Genomic DNA, 11,740 nt, shown 5'->3' with positions numbered 1-11,740 from the left:
TGTGCTACAGCAAATCTTCCATTAAAATTAAAAACCAAACCCAGGTAACAAAACTTATCAACAATTTCTATAGATTTATCATTGAAAGTCCATTTTTCACCAGGTAATATTCTTCTCCTTTTCCTAAATATAACAATTTTTGTTTTATCTGTGTTTACTTTTACATTCCATTTAACCGTATAAGTCTGTAGACAGTTGAGCATATGCTAGAGGTCAGTAGCGTCTTCGGAAAATAAGACTGTATCATCTGCATACATTAGCATAAAAAGGTTAAGTAACTGTAAGGGGTAACTTTGACAATCCGAGTTTATAAATTCACTTTCCATATCATTTACAAATAAAGAATATAGCATGGGAGACAAAGATTCCCCTTGTAATAAACCGACATGCAAATCGAACATGGCGGATAGTTTACCATTTAGTTTCACGCATGAACGTACATTATCATAAATTGATGAAATTACATTAAGTAATCGCCCTCTACTACCACTTTTCCAAAGTTTATGCCATAAATATCGATGATTAATACTATCAAAAGCCTTACTGTAATCAATAAAAGCACAATATAGTCGTTTGTTTTGCTCTATAGAATTAATAATTAAACTTTGCAACGCAAAGATAGCATCACTAGTACCAAACCCAGGCTTAAAACCAAATTGTGCATCGGTGACAATATCTTCACGAGCTCTCCACTTTAACAAGCGCTTATTTAACAAGGACGCAAATAATTTAGCTAAATGACTAATTAACGTTATACCTCTATAATTGTTAACATTATTAATATCCCCCTTTTTATGCAGAGGAATTATGACAACTTGGGCCCATGACTCTGGAAAATAACCAATTTGTAACATGGTATTAAATAATTTTAACAAAACTGGTAAAAATACATATTTTTATATTCAATGAAGTATTCGTTAAGAACCATATCGATGCCAGCAGCTTTGCCCTTAGGCAGAGCCTTAATTACTTCAGCTATTTCCTCAATACTAAAATCTACATCTAACTCTGGATATACACACTCACAAGGTTAAGTGTCATTTTATAACGAAATCTTATCGTTTGGTTGTTTATGCAAATTAAATGAAAAAATTCGGAGGCGTTTAAAATATAAATGAAATTGTAATACATGTACGTACTATTCTGTACTAGGCAAATGTACTAATATAATTTGTAACACAATGTTTTTTTTCAGAGTAGATTATCATGTCAAAGTAAAATTGCTGAGTGAATCTGCTATAATATATATTGAAACCACTGAAGCTTATAATTTTCGTTACTGTAAAGGAAATTTTAGAAATATCAACCCATTTCAAATGATTCGACTGAACTAATTAAGTCTTCCCATCTTCTCCTCCCGGTAGGAGTATGTTATTTTTTCATTACATTGTACAGATCAATATGAAATATTTATTGTAAGTAGGAAACAAATTTGACATATTTCAGAGTCAGTCGAATTCAGGTATTCTCTGATAGCAGATAATAAAACCGTGATATTCCACAAAATTAGTACTAATCTGATAGATTTGTATCAATTCATCAAAACAGTAAAAAGTAAGCGTGTCACTATCCTTCATTAAATCATATACTACAATTATGTTTTTCTTGAACCAAGCCTTATAAGAACTGTTTTTCTACCAATATTCATATTTCAAAGTAAATTATCATGTTCAGGCCTTATGAAAACAGTTTTGGAACCAATAGTCAAATTTCAAAGTAAATTATCATGCCAAAGTAAAATTTCTGAGTGAATTTGCGATCCGAATGTTGGACCTATCCTTGCTCCAAATTTTGCTGAACAACTTTCCATAATGTTTAATAAGAAGATATTTACAAATTGTAGTTAGAAAAGGACACTGATGACAATATCTGTCATTTAGGTAACTCGTGCCGTTACCGTTTGTTAGAATATATGTTGTAATGTACTACAAACTTGATAGACATAGAGAAAAAATATTAACATGTTTTGACAAAAAACATCCTTCCTGCCATTTACATGTCGTTTAGTTAACTCAGGTTATTTAGTTTTATAGTTAATATATATACATTGATGTACTTGAAACTTGATAAAGCATATACCGGTAAACAGCTGATAGCTGACAGAGATTTTTTGCTCTCTTTCCCTCTCTTTCCCCTCTTTCTCCCTGATATGTTGCCAAAGTAGTATTAGTGAAGTTATGAAGCATGAAAGTCATCCTTTATGACAATATACGTTAGTTATATATGTTACACGGTCTGACAACCATTAATTTTTGTAGTTATAGATAGTATGGTGTTCTTAAACTTGCTAGATACATTTTTGTTAAACAGGAAATCCTTGATGTCATTCATATTAGTCATTAAAGGTCAAATACGTGTATGGTATTGCTTAAACATTATATGAGATTTTATATAATATAACCAGTAAGTTTTTTCTTGATATCTGAAGAATGCCTGTTTAGTTTTTAACAAAAATATCAATTTAATTTGACATTACAAGTCACCATAATGCTGAAACTTTTCTTTATATAAACTTGACAACATAAATACTTCCTCTTTGATTGAAGGTTCTGCACTGAAATGCATTATGTGTATTTAGAATAACTTGACCTGTACAAAATGTGAGAAAATAAATCAATGTGATAAATTATTACGACCAAATAAAAAAAACAATTATTTGTATTTGTTTTTCAGCCTTAGTTTGAGTCCTGTTTCCTTTGGATCGTTTTCCGATTTGCAGTTATACTGATGATATAACCATTGACTTATCAATCTTTAACACTCGAATCAACTCCTATCATCCAGAAGTTTTACCGCAGCAGTACTTTCAGTACTTTGATTTATTCTATAATTACAGAGGTCTATCTATATGTGTAATACCAAGTATTATACATCTAAGTTCAGTCAATTTAGTGAAAGTATAGACCTTATTTAAGCAATAAAAAATGTTGTTTTTGTTTTGGATAATTTGTCATCAGTATTATAACATAAAATTTTGATTTAATTTTTGATGGAAGTATTTTGTTTAGATGTTAGAAAGTTTTCATAGACATCTTGGAGTCATTTTTAATTCAAATGCTAAATGGTCTGATCATATGAATGAAATTTATAAATCAGTTATGAAAAAAATAATATCTTAAGGAAAATCAAATATATGTTAAAGCGTGATGCTCTTTTAAGAATTTATAAGTCTTTTATTTTACCTGTTCTTGAATATGCATGTGAAGTTTGCTGATTAAGATAAATTAGAGCGGGCTCAGCGTGAAGCAGCTAAAATTATTACGGGGTTACCGTGTTAAACTAGAAATTAATCAATATATTTTGAAACAGATTTGGAACCTCTTTAGGACAGAAGAGCTAAAAGAAAGCTGCAATTACTATATAAGATAAACAATAATATGACTCCAAGTTATCTATCAACCTTATTACCCCATACAGTAGGCTATAACAATCCTTATACTTTAAGAAATAGTGAAAGTTTCCAGATTCCAAATTATTGACTATCTACTACAACAAAATCTTTCTTTCCCACTACTTTAAGAAGCTGATGTCAACTTAGATGTCAATGTTAAATCCCTACCTTTTTCTTCCTTTAAACTATAGACTTTCCCAACCTATTTCTACTAGTCTACCATGTTATTTTAATTATGGAGAACGAAAATTAAATATTATACATACTAAATTAAGACATCAGTGTAGTTCTCTAAAAGATGACATTTTTCGTGTAAATTTGGCACCAAATTCTATTTGTATAAATTGTGGCTACATTTGTGAAAATGCTAACCATTTCGTTTTTGAATGTCAAAATTATGCTGCTGCCCGTACAAATATGCTCCAAGTTGATCTAAATATACCAGTAAATTAAAATTTATTGCTTAACGGAAATGAAAACTTGGCTTTGGAAGTAAACTGTCATGAGTTGAACTTGTGCAATCATTTATAAAGTCCAGCAGAAGGTTTTGAACATCTTGTTATTTTATACTCTGATAAATTCAATTATATTTATTACCTAATGTATGTATGTCATCACCTGTAAATATTTCATGTTGATTGGAGAAGGCTTCTTAAGTTGAAATAACATGTGCCTACTCCATTTGTACTTTTATGACAATGAAATATGTTTAAAGTCAAAGTATTATAACAGGAAGAAATATTGAAAAACTGAAATTTGGGTAAATGTCTTTTTAGCCTATCACAAAATCAGGAAAATATGGAAAATCACACTAAAATCACACCTCATTTGTAATACATATAAATTGGAACCTTCAAAGTTGGTCAAATATACCAATTTCGTGACCTTTTGTATCCATGTTAACAATTCATATGTACATAATTCTTCAGCAAGTTATCAAAAAATGGAAAGCAAATAGTTCCAAACAGTCGATGTAACTTTGTTTATGTTGAATGAATATTGAAAATGTCTATTTTTGATAATGAAAAAGTAAATTCTAAAATAATTCATTACGTACTTATAAAAAGTGTATTTCATTCAATTTGACATAAGTACTGAGAAATGGACAAGTTTACATATCTGATTAACAATTTTTTCTGGATATGCTTTGTCCAATTGAAATACAAAAATGTCCATATTAATCTATAAAATACGGTGGCTGGGAGCGGACATTAAATAAATAAAATTATTGCGTGGGAACGAAATACTATTGCGTTCGAACGAAATATTATTGCGTGCGAACGAAATATTATTGCGTTCGAACGAAATATTATTGCGTGCGAACGAAATATTATTGCGTTCGAACGAAATATTATTGCGTTCGAACGAAATAATTATTTCGTGGGAACGAAATAATTATTGCGTGGGAACGAAATATCAACGGTTTACCTTTGGCTATTTCAAATGTGGCAGTCTGCGATTTCATATCAATATTCTTTGTAATTGGTCATTTAAAGTGGTTTTGTGTAAACCTTCTTAATAATGTATATTTTATATAGCATATTTTGCTTTAAAACCATTAATTTAAAGTTTATTGCATATATTGTTTGGATTTGTATTGTATTTCAGTATTTGCCTTCAATGCTTTGCATTAAAATTGTAGAAAAAGTCATGGAAATTCATTGTTTTACTTTTTAAATTAGTTGACTAAGTATTGATACAAAATAATGTTTGTTGTAACACAATTTGCACACATTCAAATGGAAATATTGAAACATAATAACCCGATGTATTACAGTCATATATATATAGTAATATAAAGGCACATAAACTGCTTTTATTTACGGTAGCGTATTAGGACCAATATATGATTTTATTTATCATGTCCGTACAACTTATTATCTTTTACGTATAACTTAGTAATTTATTAGTATCTATTGTTACAGTATCGTGTACGTTTGTACGTACGTATGGACAAATTATTATCTTGTACGTTAGTACGTACATCGCTGTATCATGTGCGTACAGCTAGTATTTTAATTGTACGTACAAATTATTATCTTATACGTTTAACTTAATATCTGACAAGTTATTAAGTATCATGTACGTACAAATTATTATCTTGTACATTTGCACGTACAACGTAGTATCATGTACGTACAAATTAGTATCTTGCAATAATATTTCGTTCCCACGCAATAATATTTCGTTCGAACGCAATAATATTTCGTTCCCACGCAATAATATTTCGTTCCCACGCAATAATTTTATTTATTATTATACCTCACTTTTATTTAGAATGTTCTGATTGGATTAAACTTGATCACATGACATTGAATAAGTTAGATGTTTCCCCGGAATTGGAAGGCGAGGGAAATAACCCCAGGGAAATAACCCCCGAGGGAAATAACCCCAGGGAAATAACCCCCGAGGGAAATAACCCCAGGGAAATAACCCCGTGGAAGCTCCGCACGTGACCGGAAGTTGACGTCATCTGCAACGTCAACCAACAATGGCAAAGCTGTTGTTTATTTTTTTGTAGCCCAACGAATTTAACAACGTTGTTGTTGGGAAATATCTTCATGGATTCTTTTAACAGAGATTTTTTTTCTTTTGATTTTGTTCGGTTTAATAAAATAATTATGTCCCAATGTGTCGGGATACATCTAGAATTTTCTCCCTGGAAAGAGTTATTTAAAATTAACGGACGCTATTCTATTTATCTGCCACCCAGATTGCATTTATATCTCCAATAAATGCTATATAACATTCCTTTAATTGTTAAATATATACAGTATCACTGAAATCAAGGAGAGCTTAATCATTGACAAGCCCTAATAGTGTCGACTCGTATCATCTCCACGAAATTGAACACTCGCAATATGTTCCATTATAGACCCGCGAAATATTAAAGTGCTATACAGTGAGTGCTAAATGATATCAGTCATGGAAATATAATATTCATATACACTTCACTGTAAATAACCTGTATAGATTTAGCAAGGCTAACTTTGTCAGATAGGCCAAGGATTTATATACATGTACGTCCTTGGATAGGCCTAGTGTCCTGTCTATCAAAACCATTGTCCGACTTCAAATCAGCATGTCCGACCTATCATCAAATGTGTCCGACTTACCATCAAATTATGGTTACACTACATTTCTTGCTATTTTTTGAAAATATCGGGATAAAACACCTCTAACGGTATAGAAAAGTGAAAAAGAGGTTCCGAACTACATATAAGAACGCTCTCGGAAACTTTCAAGATTCATTCTTATTAATCATTGACCTAACTTTGCTGAGGGTGTCCGACTTATCATCACTTTACCCTATAGGCCCATAAACTGTTGCAAATACAATGTTGTAAACGTTTACGGCCACTTATTTTCAGTTCCGATTTTTTTTTTCTCTTCAGAAATACAATCACACCGCTATTCCGTTTTACGACCAATTTTCATAATCCCAACGACCACTAAATTAACACTAATTGACCCTTTGATTATGACCACAGGCACATGTGACTTCACACCTCGCTGTGCCTCACCTTCCCGCACGCAGCAACCCGTGACCAACTACCCGCAGGTACATCAGTCAGTCTTTTGTTTCCGTCGACCTAATTATCAGATTATCTACCTGTACTAGGAGAGTGTTAATCGCCATCATTTGCATACTTGTGACGCTGGAGGCTGGCAGTTGACGTGATCGAAACCACAAGTAATGCAACGTTCTTTCGATAGCCCTGGTGGCGAGATCGAACGATTTAGGCAGTTCTTTCTCATACGTGTAACGCCAATGGAATTAAAATTCTTTAATGTATGAGATATATTGATCTTATTTCAGATATTTATGAAGTACCGTACGTCAATCATCTTATTTCAATAGATGTGTCATCTATTTTGTTGCGGTAATTGCATTAGTTAAAAGTACGCTTGACTATTGCACAGTAGTCTTTCAAACACTTTACCGATTGTGATCGTAAGTTATTATTTGACCAATCATTGCACATGGCGGGATAATTAAAATCGATTTCCGTAAATATTAATAATAATTTACACAGATCAATACCAATTTTAAAACACATAGATTCTCATTAACCTCAGGTGATACTATGTGATAATTAAACCAGAGACATAGATAATTTAATTACTATCTAAATCTCTGATTAAACTAACGATATGTATTTTGAATTATAATTAAAACATAATAGAAAGTAATGTCTAGAAAAAGTATTTTCATTTAGATTGTCAACAATTACTTCAGTGAAATTCAGTTTAAGATTTAAATAAGCACACACCATTAACTTTATTTAATGAAAAAAATATGTCTATGCTCTAGAAATAAATGGTATAGTCATTATATGTCCATAATTCATCAAACTTTAAAAAATATTTGTAAATTATTGGTTTTGATTAGATACGCATGCATTAAAATATGATATGATTAAGATTCTAATGGCCGACAAAACTAATTGATCAAATATAGTAATTTGCAAATTTATCTTAACCAAAATATATCAAACTGTTTTTTCCCCCACACGTACATGTACATACTCAGCATGTTATGTTTCTAATGCTTTTTTTTTTATATAAATGTAATGTATATGTCATGTCAAGTTTATGTTGATGTCCCATGTATTTGTAAATGTGTTAAATGCAAAAAATTGAACAAAAAAAAAATTAAAAAATATATATATATAATATACATTTATATATACATGTATATTGCATTTTTCATAAAATTTCAATTTTGAAACAAAAATACAGTACATATATTATGTACCGGTCAGCTAGGATACAGAGTTTCTCTGTTCTTGATCGTCATGATCATAGAAGAAACCTGGTCCACCTCAGAATTAAGACCACCTCGCTATTAAGACCACTTTTACTCAGACCACTGGGTGGTTTTAAAAGATAGGTTTTAATGTAAATACTGTTATACATATTCTCAACACATGTTATATAATGTTTCTGACGTCCCTTGCTCATACACATTAATTTTCATTTACAGCGGTTCGGAGCGGTAGGGGAGCTGGGTTTTCGAGAAAAATATTTCAAAGATTAAAGGATAGATAACCACCCCATATATACATCTCTTCGTATCTGTAGCAGTGCGCAGCCAAGCGTGAAGGTGTGATACATTGATCATGACCACATCAAAACAATAAGCAGTGATCTAGAGATGGCTGTTCTATTGTTTAGAGGATTCAAGTGTTTCAAGTTTTTATTTCATCCAAATGCATAACAAGCATATAGGGAACAGTACAATTATTATCATTATAATATGACATACAATGTATACAAGTATAAGATGGCGGAGGACAATATTTCAGTATTTCAATATACTAATAATATTAAGCTACATATGTATAAAAAGACGTGATCACAACAGAACCTACGTTGATGCTGACGGCAAATACAAAGCAATTTTATCATTTAATTAATTGTGAGCAGAGTTTTTCTTTTCTCTGTTGCACGAAACAAAAAGTTACCCAACATATTCAAAATTTTAACATCTTTACTAGAGAATAATTCTATAAACTTATGCACGCTTGGTCTATGATAAAAATATCTGTTAATGTATTTTTCTCTTAATTCAGAATATGCCGGACAGAGAAGAACAAAATGTACTCCATCTTCGACGTCATTTTTATCACATAATGAACAAGTCCTTTGATTTCCAGGAATATTATTATAACGTCCGGATTCGATATTAAGACTATGACATTGCATACGGAATTGGCTTAAAAACTTCTTGAATTTATGATTTACAGGCTTAATTAAATAGAACTGTGTACAAAAATTATGAACGATATGTTTATACAAATAACATTTAGGAGATACATCAAACGCACTATATAATTCTTGAACAAGAACATCATTAATACGTTGGTGGTATATTTGCAAAAAATGATTTTCATTTAAAACACATTGATTTTTCCAAACATATCCAAATCCCAAACTACAAAGTTCGTGCTTAATATGATAGACCCAATTCGTTTTACAATTAGGTTTTCTGCTATTCAATTCGACTAGTGCATCATAACAAGATTTCAGAATGCAATTGTTTGTTTTCAATAGTTTTAACCAATATTTCATAACAGCTCTCTTACGTTGAACATACAATGAATATCTACCCGTTTCGAAAAACACCATAGATGTATTGACTGTTTTTCTAACATTAAGTATGTCTTTAAGGAAAAGGAGGTGAATTTTTTCAACTTGGGGCGAAACATCTAGCCGCCACACTTCACAACCATAATTTAATATGCATGTAACATATGTAACAAATAAGGATAATTTTGTTTCTGTGTTAAGGCTAAAGTTTTTCATTTTTCTTTTTAATTGAAAGTATGCTTTCCTGCCTTGAGACGCTAATGTATCTTGTGCTACAGCAAATCTTCCATTAAAATTAAAAACCAAACCCAGGTAACAAAACTTATCAACAATTTCTATAGATTTATCATTGAAAGTCCATTTTTCACCAGGTAATATTCTTCTCCTTTTCCTAAATATAACAATTTTTGTTTTATCTGTGTTTACTTTTACATTCCATTTAACCGTATAAGTCTGTAGACAGTTGAGCATATGCTAGAGGTCAGTAGCGTCTTCGGAAAATAAGACTGTATCATCTGCATACATTAGCATAAAAAGGTTAAGTAACTGTAAGGGGTAACTTTGACAATCCGAGTTTATAAATTCACTTTCCATATCATTTACAAATAAAGAATATAGCATGGGAGACAAAGATTCCCCTTGTAATAAACCGACATGCAAATCGAACATGGCGGATAGTTTACCATTTAGTTTCACGCATGAACGTACATTATCATAAATTGATGAAATTACATTAAGTAATCGCCCTCTACTACCACTTTTCCAAAGTTTATGCCATAAATATCGATGATTAATACTATCAAAAGCCTTACTGTAATCAATAAAAGCACAATATAGTCGTTTTTTTTGCTCTATAGAATTAATAATTAAACTTTGCAACGCAAAGATAGCATCACTAGTACCAAACCCAGGCTTAAAACCAAATTGTGCATCGGTGACAATATCTTCACGAGCACTCCACTTTAACAAGCGCTTATTTAACAAGGACGCAAATAATTTAGCTAAATGACTAATTAACGTTATACCTCTATAATTGTTAACATTATTAATATCCCCCTTTTTATGCAGAGGAATTATGACAACTTGGGCCCATGACTCTGGAAAATAACCAATTTGTAACATGGTATTAAATAATTTTAACAAAACTGGTAAAAACATATTTTTTATATTCAATGAAGTATTCGTTAAGAACCATATCGATGCCAGCAGCTTTGCCCTTAGGCAGAGCCTTAATTACTTCAGCTATTTCCTCAATACTAAAATCTACATCTAACTCTGGATATACACACTCACAAGGTTAAGTGTCATTTTATAACGAAATCTTATCGTTTGGTTGTTTATGCAAATTAAATGAAAAAATTCGGAGGCGTTTAAAATATAAATGAAATTGTAATACATGTACGTACTATTCTGTACTAGGCAAATGTACTAATATAATTTGTAACACAATGTTTTTTTTCAGAGTAGATTATCATGTCAAAGTAAAATTGCTGAGTGAATCTGCTATAATATATATTGAAACCACTGAAGCTTATAATTTTCGTTACTGTAAAGGAAATTTTAGAAATATCAACCCATTTCAAATGATTCGACTGAACTAATTAAGTCTTCCCATCTTCTCCTCCCGGTAGGAGTATGTTATTTTTTTCATTACATTGTACAGATCAATATGAAATATTTATTGTAAGTAGGAAACAAATTTGACATATTTCAGAGTCAGTCGAATTCAGGTATTCTCTGATAGCAGATAATAAAACCGTGATATTCCACAAAATTAGTACTAATCTGATAGATTTGTATCAATTCATCAAAACAGTAAAAAGTAAGCGTGTCACTATCCTTCATTAAATCATATACTACAATTATGTTTTTCTTGAACCAAGCCTTATAAGAACTGTTTTTCTACCAATATTCATATTTCAAAGTAAATTATCATGTTCAGGCCTTATGAAAACAGTTTTGGAACCAATAGTCAAATTTCAAAGTAAATTATCATGCCAAAGTAAAATTTCTGAGTGAATTTGCGATCCGAATGTTGGACCTATCCTTGCTCCAAATTTTGCTGAACAACTTTCCATAATGTTTAATAAGAAGATATTTACAAATTGTAGTTAGAAAAGGACACTGATGACAATATCTGTCATTTAGGTAACTCGTGCCGTTACCGTTTGTTAGAATATATGTTGTAATGTACTACAAACTTGATAGACATAGAGAAAAAATATTAACATGTTTTGACAAAAAAACATCCTTCCT

This window comes from Argopecten irradians, unplaced genomic scaffold, assembly GCF_041381155.1.
Source record: "Argopecten irradians isolate NY unplaced genomic scaffold, Ai_NY scaffold_0182, whole genome shotgun sequence".
NCBI classification, from domain to species: Eukaryota; Metazoa; Mollusca; class Bivalvia; order Pectinida; family Pectinidae; genus Argopecten; species Argopecten irradians.
This window is presented reverse-complemented; position numbering follows the sequence as displayed.